At 44.0% G+C, this 15,259-nt stretch overlaps 1 protein-coding gene across 8 annotated transcripts in view; it reads left to right on the plus strand.

The window, feature by feature from the left end:
* LOC105324075 (uncharacterized) overlaps positions 1-15,259 on the plus strand; it is a 275,728-nt gene that overhangs the window by 201,118 nt on the left and 59,351 nt on the right. The window lies entirely within an intron of this gene.

A 15,259-nucleotide genomic window follows, 5' to 3' on the forward strand; every position in this document is an offset into this window, starting at 1 on the left:
TGTACTCAGGATATTGAAACTGTCAATATGGGAGCAACATTATATTTATTAATATGAACTGGTCAATTGCTATAGTCCACTGAGAGCAACTTTACAGCTATATCACTGGTATTCATCAACTGGGCATGAAATATAAACTTTGATAAGACCCCTGGAACAAACCAAGAGGTAAAAGGTCTTTTTTATTCGACCATTTGATGCCTCTTAGCGATAACTTTTATATGTGGAGCAGAAAAAAATTCCCTAGGGCAGAAAGTAAAAAAAATTGAAAAAAATTTGCAAAATTGACACATTTCAAACCAAATCAAATTTCAAATCCTATAAAATTTTATGTTTAAAATTAACAAACTTTGAGATGAGGTATAAGTAGTAGAAATTCAGATAAGAAGTTTCATTAAAAAAGCTAGTACAGAACAAATTAGACCCGGTTTCGTTGAGTGATTTTCCCATCGATGAAAATGAAGGGAGGGTAATTGGAGGGTTATAATTTCTTACACCTTTACAAAGACATGAAATCATAAAAAAAGGTTGGATACTCTAAGTATTCCGGTCTCTGTAGACTTAGGCAAGACCACAAATGAGCTACATCGTGATGAAAACGAATAAGTGGCATCAACGAAACCTGTATTTTAACAGTTTTATAAAACATACGCTTTTGGAACCCAAGATGGCGATGATTATTAAAAAAAGCCTCCCTCATCTATTTCATCAACAATAAAAAGGGCAAAAATGCTTCCCTCTCACATCCATTTCTAGAAAATTTGAACCATTATTTCAACTTTATGTGGCCTTAGTTCATTAACTAAACTCTCAGTATATTATAAATGAAATAGAAATTACTGTTAAATGCTTTGAGACTAACTTGAGACCAGGAAAATAATGACTTGCTTGGTTTCTAAGAGAGAAAATTAAAAATAAGCATACCCACCCCTAAAAACAAATGGGTTTCACAGGTTGAAAAACAAACTCAACACGATCCAGGAAGCTGTATCATTATGCGTGTCTAAAAAAAAAATAGTTCCATTTAATTCAATGTGATCATTCCACTAAAGTGATAGTTTTCCTAGCAAATGATTCCAGAATCAATACTATAGGCCTAAGATAAGATACCATAAAAGGAAACGAGATATCTGTGATAACCGCTAGTGATACCCGGCTCTAATGTGAAAATACATAAAGGCAAAGTCATCATTTAACAGGAGGTTGATGTCTGTTTTGTAAAAAAAAAACCAAATCATACCATATAGCATGTCTAAACAAAGATTGTTATAAAATTTTAAGCAGCTCTGATGAATAGTTGCTGAGAAATCTCTGATGACTATTTGTTTGAAAAGTAAGGCTACAAATAAATAAAGGTGTCATTTAACAGGAAGTTGACATCTCATTAGTACAAAAATGAATCCCACCATAAGGCATGCCTTAACAAAAAGTGTGTTAAAATTTCAAGCATCTGCGATAAAAAAAATTGTTAATAATATGGACATACACAGAGAAGGACAGATAGACACACAAGGGTAAACAGTTTACCCCCTCTCCTTCCGAGCGGGGGTATTATTAGTTAATAGTCATATAGTGACCGGGAACGGGATAATACGTGGTTAGTAAATTTCATACCAGGTGAGGCAAATTTACTAACCAGGTATCATCCCATACCCGGTCACTACATGACTATGTAATGATTATATCTTACCGACTGCCTTTGTGTTAATGACATAAAATTAATTAAACAATGAAAATCAAGCGTCTTATAACAAAGTTACAAGTTTCAATCTGGGTACGAAACCTGATGTCACAATACTCTAAGAATGATGTCATAATGCTCAAAGGGAAGATATATTTTGTACTGACTGTGTATGGAATATACACGGTCTCCACGTGACTGCTGTTAGCCAATGATTTCTTTACAATTCAGCAGAAGGTAAGATATACGAAGAAATTGTGACTATATACATATATATGGAATGACTAATAACTGTAATTAACAAAGTTTATTTTGATTGGCTATTTCCTTGCTAAAGACCTTTAAGAAGTCAACTAAAATTTTATGAACTTAAATGAAATTTGCAGAAAATATTTATCAATTATTTATAAATGTCATACTGTAGATTCCATATTTTATGCAAGTACTTCATTCTGCGATTCAATTGTTTTTTATTTAAGACACGAGAATATGAAATAGCAAATTTGTATCCTGATTTCTAATTATCTAAGTTCATCCGAAAAATGAAAATGAAATTTTAAATTCCGCAAGATGTGCTCCTCCCGATTTTATGCAGATATCAATTTCTCACATTTAATTAGGAATTTACAGTATGCTAGTGTAAGAAATCTACTTCTGGCTCTAAGGGATGAAAAAGTATTCTGATCTTCTATTAAGATATTGCTGAACTCTGGAGAAAATGTCTTTTAAAATTCATCTTCTGTATAGTAAATAATTTAATGTCCAATAAAATTGAATCAGTGAAATGTTGAGAAAAAAAATTAAATTAAATTAAATCTGAAATGTTTGAACTTATGAGTACCAATTCAACATTAATTAATAGAATTAAATATGAAACAAGAAGTTTACTAAAGGAATTAAATAGCAAAAGTTAATAATTTCAATTCTAAGACAAAGTCAGGGACTGCAAAAAAAAAATGGTGCCAGAAGAGACTTCCATAATGTACCTGGAAGCTTTGATAACGGTGGTCACTGATTAATGGCTAGTGATTGAGATAACAAGTTCTTTAGCAAAGGAAGTGATGAGGCTTTTCCATCAGTCATCAAAGAATGGAGTTTCTCTTAGAAGACATGGCAGCTCTAAAATACAATAAACAGGATGAAAGTTTACAAAATATATACCTGTTAACCTTTCACTGCTGCTATGTGGAAGAAACTCCCCCTAACCAACTTGGCTAAGGGGGAGAATTTGCATAAACGACGATTTTGCGCGTGAAATGCAAATAGCGACCAAAGTGGTTGTATCAACATCAGTACAAAACATAGAACTCACTGAGATGGGGCAATACCTTTACGAGATCACTCTCATCATATTCTATGAAAATCATAGTTTTTAATCTTTATCATTATATCATATATTAATGTGTGGTTTGACACAATATCATATATTATTATACCTTCATATATATTATTTTACCTCAATATGAATATTCTATATAACGCATCATCCAATTGGTTCTAGACAATCACATGTCTGGGCAATAAAACTTCCATAGTCATATTTTGGATTTGGAGGCCTTGTTCACTTTCCTGCAAGAGTTGTCATTCATTTAAGGTATTCGATCCATAATAGCCCCAGATTCAATGAATCTGGGATCATAACAGATATGTATGGACTTAATACAGTAATTAGTATACTTGGACATAATTTTCATATATAAGTATCAACATGTAACAGTGGAACATGTCCTTATTAATGACCGTTCCCTTTTCTTGAAGAGTTGTCCCCCTTTGCTTTTATTCTATAAAAATTATAATTCTAGAAAATCTATATGGTATAAAAATTATTTTCATAAGTTTTTGTATTCCTAATGATAAAATACATCTTTATGAAATCCTGAATGTCGGTTCAATACAGACGCACTTATTGAAGTTGGTTGATTAAAATTTTCCAGAGAGCTATTACTGGTATAATACACCTTTACAGCCACTTGTGAACATGTACTGTTTACCATATAGCAGCTAATTAATTTTGCAAAATTATTGTCAATACAGTATATATTTTAAAATATTTTATAATTAAAACTCTACCAGTTCACATACGATCAAATTCATCTGACCCACCCCGTTCCTTACTTTCAGAAATCCAATTTCCAAAGAAATTGGAATTCCAATGTGGCCCCACCCTACTCCTCAAGATTTTTATTGGAAAGAATTAAAATCTACATTATCCGAGGGTGCTTTCAGTAAAGATACAGCTTTTCTAAGCAAGTGGTTTTTAGACAAAGATAATTTAAATTTTTTTCTATTTTTATAATCCTATGCTATCTAAATTTTAAATAAATGATTTTTGAGAAGAAAATTTCAAATATTTACACTATATTCTTATGTAAAAGTACGACCCTCCATTGTGGCCTCACCCTACCCCTGAGGGTCATGACTTTCACTACTTTAAATCTACACTACATGAGGAAGCTTTCACAGAAGTTTCACATTTCCTGGCTGATTGGTTGCTGAGAAGAAGTATTTTAAAGATTCATTCTATATATTGTATGTAAAACTCCAAACCCCCCACCCTCCCATTGTGGCCCCACCTTACCACCAGGGACAATGATTTGAACAAACTTGAATCTACACTATCTGAGGATGCTTCCACACAAGTTTCAGTTTCCTGGCCAAATGGTTTCTGAGAAGAAGATTTTTGAAAAATATCAACAAAATTTCATTAAATCCTAATGATCTCCCATTGAAAGAGAGCAGGGCCCCAGATTTTAACAAACTTGAATCCCCTTCACCCAATGATGATGCTTTGTGGCTAGTTTGGTTAAAACTGGCCCAGTGGTTTCGGAGAAGAAGTCGAAAATGTAAAAAGTTTACAGACAGACAGGCGGACGGACGGACAGACAGACGGACGCCGGAAAAAAAGTGATCAGGAAAGCTCACTAGAGCTTTCAGCTCTAGTGAGCTAAAAACCTTAACCTACTCCAGCACCTGAAACAGATGCAATTAGTTGTTTCAAATTTCCTCACTTTCTCCTATGGTACAATGGAACTCCATATCAGAAAATTGATCCCATTGGACTATGATTTTCTTTGATGAGCTTATTAAATTTAAAAAACTCTTAAAATATTATCATAATTACCATACTATGTAAAAATATGTAAAAAAGAAAATTTAATAGTACAAACAATTTTAAAATTGCAAAAACACTACAATCTTATCAGTAATTTTGAATTTCATCTAAATCAATGCCTTATAGGGTCATTTCATCAATTTACTTGAATAAAAATAGTTAACTTCTTTATAAATAATGATAATATTTATTTCCTAATAATGATAGAAACTTTTGGTTTACATGAACAAGTGATGATTTTTTTTTCTATAGAAGTTGTTATCTAAATGATTAAACTTGTTGGAAATTTAGTTTGTTCACATAAATGAGAGGATGTATGAAAGAGAAACACACGTTTATCATTATAGTTGCAAGTAAACAACGAATATGCCCTACCAGCATGGAGCTTCATTTTCCATAGGCGGTAATGTTTATGTTCCAGCCTGATTTTTCGTTCAGCAACGACAGACCTCTGGAATGAAAGCTCATCAAATTGTCTCTTTCCTGTTAAAATTTCGTGGTGTGAAGTCAGATTCATTTTCCAGCAAAATGCATGTGTATTGAAAAACTCTGAAAATGAAAGTAAAAGTAGGGAATTTTACAGTTTTGGAAAGGGTGTACATCAAACAATTTCAATTCCTTCCTTCAAATGATAATAATAATTCAATTTTGACACTTGCTTTTAAAATTGCAAATACTCTTTTCTTACATGTGTCACGCATTCTGATTTAAAATGTCCCAATAAATGTATATACACAAAGCACTACTTTGTTGTCCTACACACATTCTAAAAATAGTTAAAGGGATATACCCACATGTTGACAAACAGACTCGGCACCATTCAGGAAGTTGCATCATACGCATCTACCATAAATAACAGTTCCATTTAATTAAGTGTGACAATTCCACTCAAGTAATAATTTTCCTAGCAAATGAGTCCAAATTTAATACTGTAGGCCTAAAAAAATTGTGCCAAAAAAGAAATAAAAGAAAAGAAATTGTCTCTATATGAATGGAACTACAATTGATTAAGTACACAGTTTGATTGGCTAAATCCTTGTGTAACACCTTTAAGAGACTTCCGTCTAATTTTTTCAGCCCTGACGACTCTCGCTGAGATTTATAGTAGACGATACCCAGAAACAACATGTTCATCATGACATGATTAAACAACCTGAGAATGCGTCCACACAAGTTTTAGCTTTTCTGGCCAAATAGTTTTTAAGAAGGAGATTTTTAAAGATTTTCTCTATATATTCCCATGTAAAATTTGATCCCCCCATGGTGGCCCCATCCTACCATCGGGGACCATGATTTGAAAAACTTAAATCTACACTACCCAAAGATTTTTTGAGGAGAAGATTTTTAAAATACCAACAATTTTTTTTATAATTCTGAATTATCTCGCGCCCCATTTATACATCATTTGAGCTTATTAAAGTGTATAGTACAAAATCAATATTATTATAGTATCCAGGTCCAAACAAGGGGTATGAGGATTTATCCTGGGTTGTATTCCATACAGCCTGAGGCTGCAGGCCCGAAGGGTGTATGGGGACATAACTCTGTCAAAAATAGCTCGATCGTACCCAAAATCAAACTTGACCGAGATATTATGATACTTCTGTATACCAAATTTCATTGCAACCTATGAAAAGAAAATGAACAGAAACTAAAGTAAGGACCAGTAATAACTAAGATATAATCATCAGAGGGCACCTGCTCCATTATGTAATTTTCTTTTGTACCATATCATAACATATGGTAACTTCTTTGTATTTTCCGTATGAAAAAAAAGGGAAACTTATCTATTATAGTTACTTAAGCAATAGCTGACATTTAATTAGCTAAACAATAGATTTGAAAGACTGGCCTTCGCAAGTCGCCTGGGATACCTGCGCCAGGTTCCCTGAAAACCTGGAAGGTGGGAACACTCTGGATCAGGTCTGTCAACGTGGCCAAACTTCGAAGGAGTTGGTCAGTCAACCACACGCACACTCTAAGTCGCATAGCCGTGGCTTCATCCCCCAAGGGCATGGACCTCCTAAACACAGGGTGAAGGTGGGAGAGCGTCACATGATCCCTCAACTTGTTCGTCCTCTCGGCACAATTGGGAAAGGGGCAGGAAGAGAGTGGCAATCGTCTCCTCCTGCTGCGGGGGCCAGCCATCGGGTCTGCTCAGTAGGCACCCCAGCGCTGCATTCGTGCCACAATGGTGGCCCCTTAGGGGGCCTGCCATGGGTGTTCTCTCATTCCGCCACTCCCGGCGGGAGGAGGTACAGTCTTCTTCGCTGTCAGAATTTCTGTAAAAGAGGGGCAGGAAGAGAGTGGCAATCGTCTCCTCCTGCTGCAAAGCTGGTTGTCTCTGGGTGGAGCGGGACCACTTGGGCTAGGAGCTTGCCACGCTCCATGCTCTTCGCAGGGCAGGGATCCCCCTTCTTGTCACTGGCTTGCCAGGATGGCCTCCTGGCATACGCTCCATACGACAGTGGTGGCCCCTCGGGGGCAACCACCAAGGCTTCCTCTTCCTCATGATGTGATGGCAGCTCCACAAGGGGGCCAGCCATCGGGTCTCCTCTGTCTCCGCCGGCCTGCTAGGTAGGCGCCTTAGCGCTGCATTCGTGCCACAATGGTGGCCCCTTAGGGGGCCTGCCATGGGTGTTCTCTCATTCCGCCACTCCCGGCGGGAGGAGGTGCAGTCTTCTTCGCTGTCAGAATTTCTGTAAAAGAGAACAAGACGATTAACAACCCCCCCCCCCCAACACTGTCAGGGCGCCGACAGGTACAAACACTATCTCATTAGACGGGCCCGGAGATGAGGGGCATATGGGGGAGGCTACGTTAGGTTTTGGTTACGGGGACGCCCCTGATGTCTGGGGGGGCTTGGGAGAACTGTCAGGAGGCCCTCTGGCAGCAGGAGAGTGTTTTGGGGGCCGACCTTGGCGTGGGTGCTGCCTGAGGGGGATTCGGGAAGCTTGCAGGCACCCGCTGCCCCTGCAGGGGGGCTGGAAGCCAAGACGCTCCCGGTCTCCTGCTTGGCACTCTCAGAGTTCTCAAAGTTCTCCCTAAACCGAATGAGCCATGGGGGGATGTCCCTGTCAACACACTTCTTCAAGCCGTCGTGATTTGCCACCATGACTGCCGACTTGGTCTTTACTTGGTACAGGTGGGGGGTCAGCTTCTTGACTATGATACCTGGGCCCTTCCAGGACAGCCTACGCTTGCAACACTTCCCCTTCACCGTCGCGGTGTCCAGCACATACACAACATCTCCTTCCTCAAAGGGGCGGGTAGTGGCCTTGATGTCATAATCTCTTTTCATCCCTCCTAAGGGGTGTGCAGGCGCCTCCTGGCTGTCCTGTGAGCAGTCAGTATTTTGTCTTCAAGGTCCCTCACATACGTCTCCATATCTGCAGGGCCCTCCTGCAGGGGGGACCTGTACATCAGGCTAGCTGGCGTATTGACCTCTCTACAAAGCATGAGTTTGTTGGCGGTGAACCTTGAATTACGATTGACTGCAGAGCGGAAGGCCCCTGCTATCTGGGCCAGATGCTCATCCCAACAGTCTTGGGCCTTATCAAAATAACACCTTACCGCATCCATAAGGGTTCTATTGTAGCGCTCCACCTGTCCATTGGCAGACGGACAGTAGGGGGTGGTGGGGGCCGCGGGGGTTGAGGAGGACGCACGCAGCAGCAAACAACTTACTTTCAAAGTTGCGCCCCTGATCTGTAAATATCTCAAGGGGGCAGCCGAACCTAACAATGAATTCGTCCACTGCCGCTGTGGCAGTAACCTCAGCTGTCTGGGAGGGGAGGGGGACACAATCCACCCACTTAGTAAACTGGTCCACCATGACTAGGACATACTCATTCCCCTTTTGAGTCTTAGGGCGCGGCGCGGTCCCAGGAAGTCAAGGTGCACCCTCTCCATGGGTGCCCCGGCATGATACTTAATCATTTCTGCCCTGGCGTGGCACTGTGGGCGCTTTTTTTTTTTCTACTGCAGGGGCCACAAGTGCTAACAAACCTCTCGGCCCCCCACATCATCCGGCCCCCCACATCATCCCGTACCAATTCAAATGCTCTCTCATCATGACCTTGGTGCACTCGATCCCTTGATGTCCAGCCGCCGGTACATCTTAGCAGAGTCGCAGAACCGCTCTCTTCAGCTCTATGGGGACAACGAGAACTTTCCTTTTCTCTCCCCCCTCCTCTGTCTCTTTCCAAAGGACCCCGTCGTTGTCAAACTGCAACAAAATCCTGTTGATATAGTCATGTTTGACAGCTGGACTGGCTAGGAACAATTTGTCTTCCTCCGGCTCCACATTTCCCTGCAGTCAATCCAAGATTAGACTAAGCTCTGGGTCATTTAACTGGCTATGGCTCATCTCCTCGGGGGTAAGGCCCACCAAGGAAGGCGGGCCAACCAAGCCTTCCGAGGAAATTCCCATGATACAGGCGAAACTGGGGGTAATGACTTATTTGGATCTGAGACTGGCATGGGCCATTTGGACTGCTCTGACCCTCACAGTCGTCTTCACGGATCCGGCCCATAAGCTTCTTGGAGACATAGCCCAGAGCTGCCTCGCTGATTGAGGGCCAGGCTTCTTCTCGGTCAACGATGATGGGGCTCTGATCCTCCGTAAGGCTAGATTCTTCCCCCAACAAGGGGGAATATGTCCAACTACCAGGCCTAGCTAGAGGGGCCACATTGTCAACTTCATCCGCAAAAGCAATCCAGGACTGGTGGGCTCTAGTACACTTAATGCAGCCACCACAAGGCAAATCACTAAGGTTAAAGGTGAAATCCACCCCCCTACACCTGGATGGGGGTGGCGGTCTGTACAGTGCATCAGCGTTCACATGGTGCCTTCCTGGTCTATGCTGGATCACCATATCGTACTGACTAAGCTCCTCGAGCCAGTGAGCAAGCTGATCTTGAGGGTACTTGAAGTTGAGCAACTAAATACGGCTATGGTGATCCGTGCGAACGACAAATTTACGGCCAAGCAAGTAATGTCTGTATATGTGCGTGAATCTGACAACTGTTAGGAGCTCCTTCCGGGTATTGCAATTCCTCCTCTGTTCTGCTGACAGGCTGAGACTACTGTAGGCTATCAGCTTTTCTTGCCCCTCCTGGATCTGTGAGAGCTCAGCACCTATCGCCTCCGCTGACGCGTCAGTGTCCAGTACAAACTCGCCCTCGGCAGTTGGGAGGGCTAAGATTGGGGGTGAAGTGAGAGCTTTCCGGAGGGCCTTAAAACCAGTCCGCTGCTCTGGTCCTCATACAAAAGGCTTCGCCGGAACTCGAACAGGCCATATTGGGTGACGAAGGCAGTCTTCTTCCGGTCCTAAGGGCTTATCATAACTTGATGGAAGGCGGAGTTCGCATCCAGCGTAGAGAACCAAATGTTCCCTGACAAAGTGTCCAAACACTCGTCGATCAATGGGAGGGGGAATACATCCTTCCTTGTAACGTTGTTCAGCCTGCGGTAGTCCAGGCACCATCGAACTTGTCCATCCTTCTTACCGATGAGCACCAGCGCTGACGCCCAATCAGACATAGAGGGCTGAATCACCCCAGCATCCAGCATTTTCTTGAGATGCGCCTCTTCTTCATCCAAAAAGAATGCTGGTGTATGCCGCACCCTCTCCTTGATAGGCGCCGCACTGCCAGTATCGATATCATTCTCTAGAGCAGTAAAGTTTCCAAAGTCGAACTCGCTCCAGGCAAATACATCCTGAAATTCTGACAACAATTCAGCGAGCTGGGATTGCTCCTCCTCACTCAGCTCCGCAGAGGATCGTTCTAGCAGGTCCTGCAAATGGGCGGGCACCTTAGGGTGGGATCCCCCAGGCTCACACTCAGCTAAACTCCGGGCCACTCTCCTAGGGTAGGGCGCAGGCAAATGCAAATCAGCCTCAACTATCTCTCCCAGGAGGCTCCCCTCCTTCAGAGTAATATCCTTTTCCGAAGCGTTCACCATGCAAGCCACGAAGGCATCTCCAGCGGCATGGTAAGTATGGCGCATAAGCAACGCCTCTGACAACTTCTCTATCCCTGGGATGGTCATGAATTCAGACAGACTCCTGTCCAACTTGAAGGGCCACAATACAGCAGAGCCAGCACGAACGCAGACCTCGCGCACTAGCGTCATGCGAGCAACGCTCTGCGTCTCACCTCTACCATAGGTCATCTGCATCTCTTCCCCACACAAGTTTATCACCACGAGCTCCAGGTCCATCTTAGCCTTGTGTTCCCATAGGATGTCCATTCCCAACAACTAGTGATGGGTGAGATTTTCATAACCGATAATCGGTTTCCCGCAACTAACTAATTATCGATTATAATCAGAAATTTTATAGTGTAGTGCTAAATAAATGTAAATAAACAAGTTACAATGAACAGACTCATAACTACGCTTTCGCAATTTGATTTACTTATTATGTTTAGCGATAAAAAAACTTATTCAAAAGATTTTCCTTTGTAGGCAGTCCAACATTAATTTTGTTGAAACCAAAATGCGTCCAAATTGTAGAATGTGCTATATTTCCCGAGTAAGAATATCGAGCTCGTCTGTCATGTCAGCTATTTTCAGACCGCGCGCCTTTTTAGGGTTTAGATAGTTCGCGTCTGGAATCTTCTGTTTATGATATGTGCTCGTTGAAAGGGAAAAAACCTTAACCGATTAATCGTAATGAAACCTTTTATGATCGAGCGCTTAGAATGCGATAACAATCAATCGATTTTCGATCATAATCGATGATTGGAACATCACTACCAACAACATCCTGTCCTTAAGAGGGGCCACATAGAGATCCACCTGATGAGTGTGCTGGCCTACACCAAGGTCAAATGGGCTGGCAACAAATCCCTGGAGATGGGCTCCACTTCCGGCTTGCAGCAAAGTGACCTGTCTCTTAATGGGGGGCTTTGACTCCAAATTGTCATAGAACTTCCTCCCAAGTACACTCACTTCTGCCCCGGTATCCACCACAGCTTCAATGGGGGCTCCCTGGATCATCAGCTTTATGGTAAATGCAGTCCGTGGGCAATGCTGGCTTACTGTGACACACAACTCCCCCTCCATAGGGACTGCCTGTGGGTTCAAAGGCATCCGACTTCCATTCTCGCTGTTTCCAGGGGCCCAGACTCTGAGGTCGTATCCACCCTCGGTGGCTCCTGCAGCTCCAGACTGTGGTCTACTGGAGTCAGGATCTCATCACTAGGAACCAGAGGTTCCTCCTCTTCAGTCAGCAGCTTCTCCTCAGAAAATGGTTCAGGTATGGGATGATTCCTGAAACGCACTCCAAATCCACCACGCTGCTTGGAATGCTTAAGACAGGAGCAACGGGTTTCCCCTGACTAACCAAACTCTGGCTTCACACTCTGCAGGTCCTCTTGATTGTCATTTGTTCTCTGTCTCTCCAACCCAACTTCTTGGTCTGGCGTCAGTGTACGCACAGTCCTTGGTGGCTGGTTGTTTCTCCCTTCCCTGAAGCTAGATCTGGATCCTCCATGACCCATATCCTCTCGACATCCACCACGGTATTGAGGGGGCAGTCCCCACCCACACAAGCACCTGCTTCAGTCCTCCTCCCTACATTGGTGGGGCACTTCCTCCAGAAGTGCCCGGTCTCACCACATTTAAAACATTGGCTAGCTCTGGGTGCCCCCGGCCCTCCTTGTGGAGGAGGTGGCAGCGACGGAGACATCGGGTCTGCTGGGGCCCTGCCACTCTCCCTCAATTCTCAAACTGCTGTATGCGGCTCTTGAGTTCCTTAATCTCACTCTCCCCTTCACCATCCTTCTGGCTATCTACAGATACCTTGTCCTTATCCGCCATGGCCCTAACCGCCTCCCGCTTAGGCTTTGGGGGTCTGCTCTGACGCGAATGCTGGAAGTACTGCATGCGGTTGACAGCTTCCTCCACAGTCTTGGGTTGGCCATCCAAAGCATACAAACCCGCCTCCCGGTCCTCCGCTCCATAACACAGACGCGGTTAAGCCTGGGCATGAACATCCGGTAGCTGGGGGAATGCACGAGTAGCCAAGGTGAGCACTCAGTCAGACCACTGTCGCAGGGATTCACCACTATTCTGAGTCGCCGATTGGAAATTAAGTTGATGAGTGAGGTCGTGTGCTGATGAGCGAAAGCGCTTGTCAAACTTCCGGAGTATTTCGCTGAACCTCAGGCAGGGGGTAGTCTCCAGAATCAAAGTGTTATACTCACTGGCCGGGCCCTCCAGGAAGAAACAAAATTGATCGTGTTGCTCGGTCTCATTCCACTGTGTGTCAAAAAAGGTGAACAAATTTATGAAGGAAGGCTTTCCAGTTCGACTTGCCATCGTAGCGGAGATCCTTATATCTAGGTCTATTCCAGACGGTCGGGTGGCTGGAACTGGCTGGTAGTGCAGCATAGTCTTGAGGATTGTACTGCACCGCAGGCAGCTGCACATCTCCAGGTGAGCCATAGGTCGCAACTCCGGGGCATGGCGAGACCCTGCGGATAACCGCGCATGCTCATGGGGATGATGAGGCGCTGCGGATAACCCCGCGTGTTCAAGGGGATAATGAGGCGCTGCGGATAACCACGCGTGTTCATGGGGATGATGAGGCGCTGCGGATAACGGCACATCTTCATGGGTATGGTGAGATGCTGCGGATATCCACGCATTTTCAGGGGGACTGCAAGGCGCAGCGGGAGTCTGCGCGTGACTTGTATGGGGAGGTACATCTCTAGCGGGGGGCTCATATACATGGGGTACTGGGATGTATGAATGGTCACCCGGGAGATAGGGTTCCCCAGACAAGGGCTCATGATATTGTGGCTGGACTTGTGCTATTCTACTTCCCTCTCCCTCAGGACTGTAAGGCTGGGAGGAGGGCTCAGGCGTTGGGACCGCATAACCTGTAAAATACTGGTGCTGTCTAACATTGTCCCCCCCCTGCATAGTAACATACTGATCATCCCGGGGCTGGGGTGTGGGATAATAACAGCTGGGTGCGACCAGCTGGGTTACAGCAGTGCACATACGCAGACCAAAGGATCCCTGTGAGGTATGGACCAAGGACTCCTGGACCCTTATGGCAAGGTACTCCCCCCCAGGGGAAGGATGGCGAGGCACCCAATGAGGGGGCCTTCTACCTGGCATGGAGTTACTATTCCCTGGGGCAGGGCTAGGCTGAGCAAGTGAAGCTTGGGGTTGAGAATCAACAATTTGAGATGCATGTGGCAAATCAACAAGCTGCCCTTGGTTTACACTAGCAGGGTCCTGGGGTTGGTAAGTTGAACTAGTAGGGCAATAGCTACAGGGCAGGGGTGTGGGCTGGTATGTGGGCTTGACAGGCCCACCGGGCATGGGGGTTGGAGGGGGACGGGGTGATGGGAGGATCAAGGTCTAGCAGGTGGGGTCTCAAGTCCCCTTGAACATTAGGCGGATGCAGCGAGGTGACTCCAATGGTATCCTAAGGCCCTCGGTTGACAGGAACATCCCTAACAGTTGGGTCACACTTACGGGTAAGGGTCACATGGGAAAGACGTGACATGGGGACCCCTACATAATCGCTAGGCGGGACAAATTCCCTATAACAAACTGGTGAACTGCATCTTACTGAAGAGCCAGGGGACAACCCTGGCTGAATACTACTGGCTGGCCCAGGCACAACAGAGTGTGCCACCTTGACCTCTGGCTTCCTTACTGTACCCTGCCAAACCCCCCTCCCACACTGGGGATAGTCTGCCTGCCCCCCTGGAAAGCGGGATGGGCCGGCAGCCTGACCTACCCTACAAGTGCTAGGAACACAGTAACCAATATTGCCCGGAGTTCTAACACCTACTGTATCTGGGCCAAGATGTCTGCCACTAATATACTCAAACTCCTCATCGGGTGTTAAAGTGTCGTCTAACCCCAAGGCTTGCAAAGCCTCTTCAAATAAAACATTCATGATGAGGGAATGGCACAATACACAAAAAGTTCAAAGTCAAAATCAACACAGACTATGCGAGAAAATGCAAAAATATGTGCTAAATGCAGCAAACAATACCTATCAACAATGGAATGAAAACTTTAAATGGGAAAACTATGCACAAAATATGCAAAAGTGAAAATAAATTCACGAATTAACCCTACAATCCTAACCACGTGGTGGCCCCCAAAATGGCGGCTACACCCGTATATCTACAGAAAAAATGCTTAATAAACAGCTTTGACACTTTGCGGGAAAAATTTTTTTCCTGTCTTATATATACCATGAGTTCAGGGCAGTGAGTTGGGCGCCAATATGGTGTTTATTTACCTAACACTGCCTATGAAATTAACCGTGGGTTACCCCGAACTCACCTGTACATCTCTATCCGTTGCTGTCAACTGCTAGAAAGGCGATTGGGTCCAAATCCCTTTTAGCTTGCGCAGGGGTTCCCGCCATGTGACGTCACGGGCTATTAGATAGCCCGTACGGGAAACGATTCCACAAACACCACAC

Source organism: Magallana gigas, chromosome 1 (genome assembly GCF_963853765.1).
Source record: "Magallana gigas chromosome 1, xbMagGiga1.1, whole genome shotgun sequence".
NCBI lineage: Eukaryota > Metazoa > Mollusca > Bivalvia > Ostreida > Ostreidae > Magallana > Magallana gigas.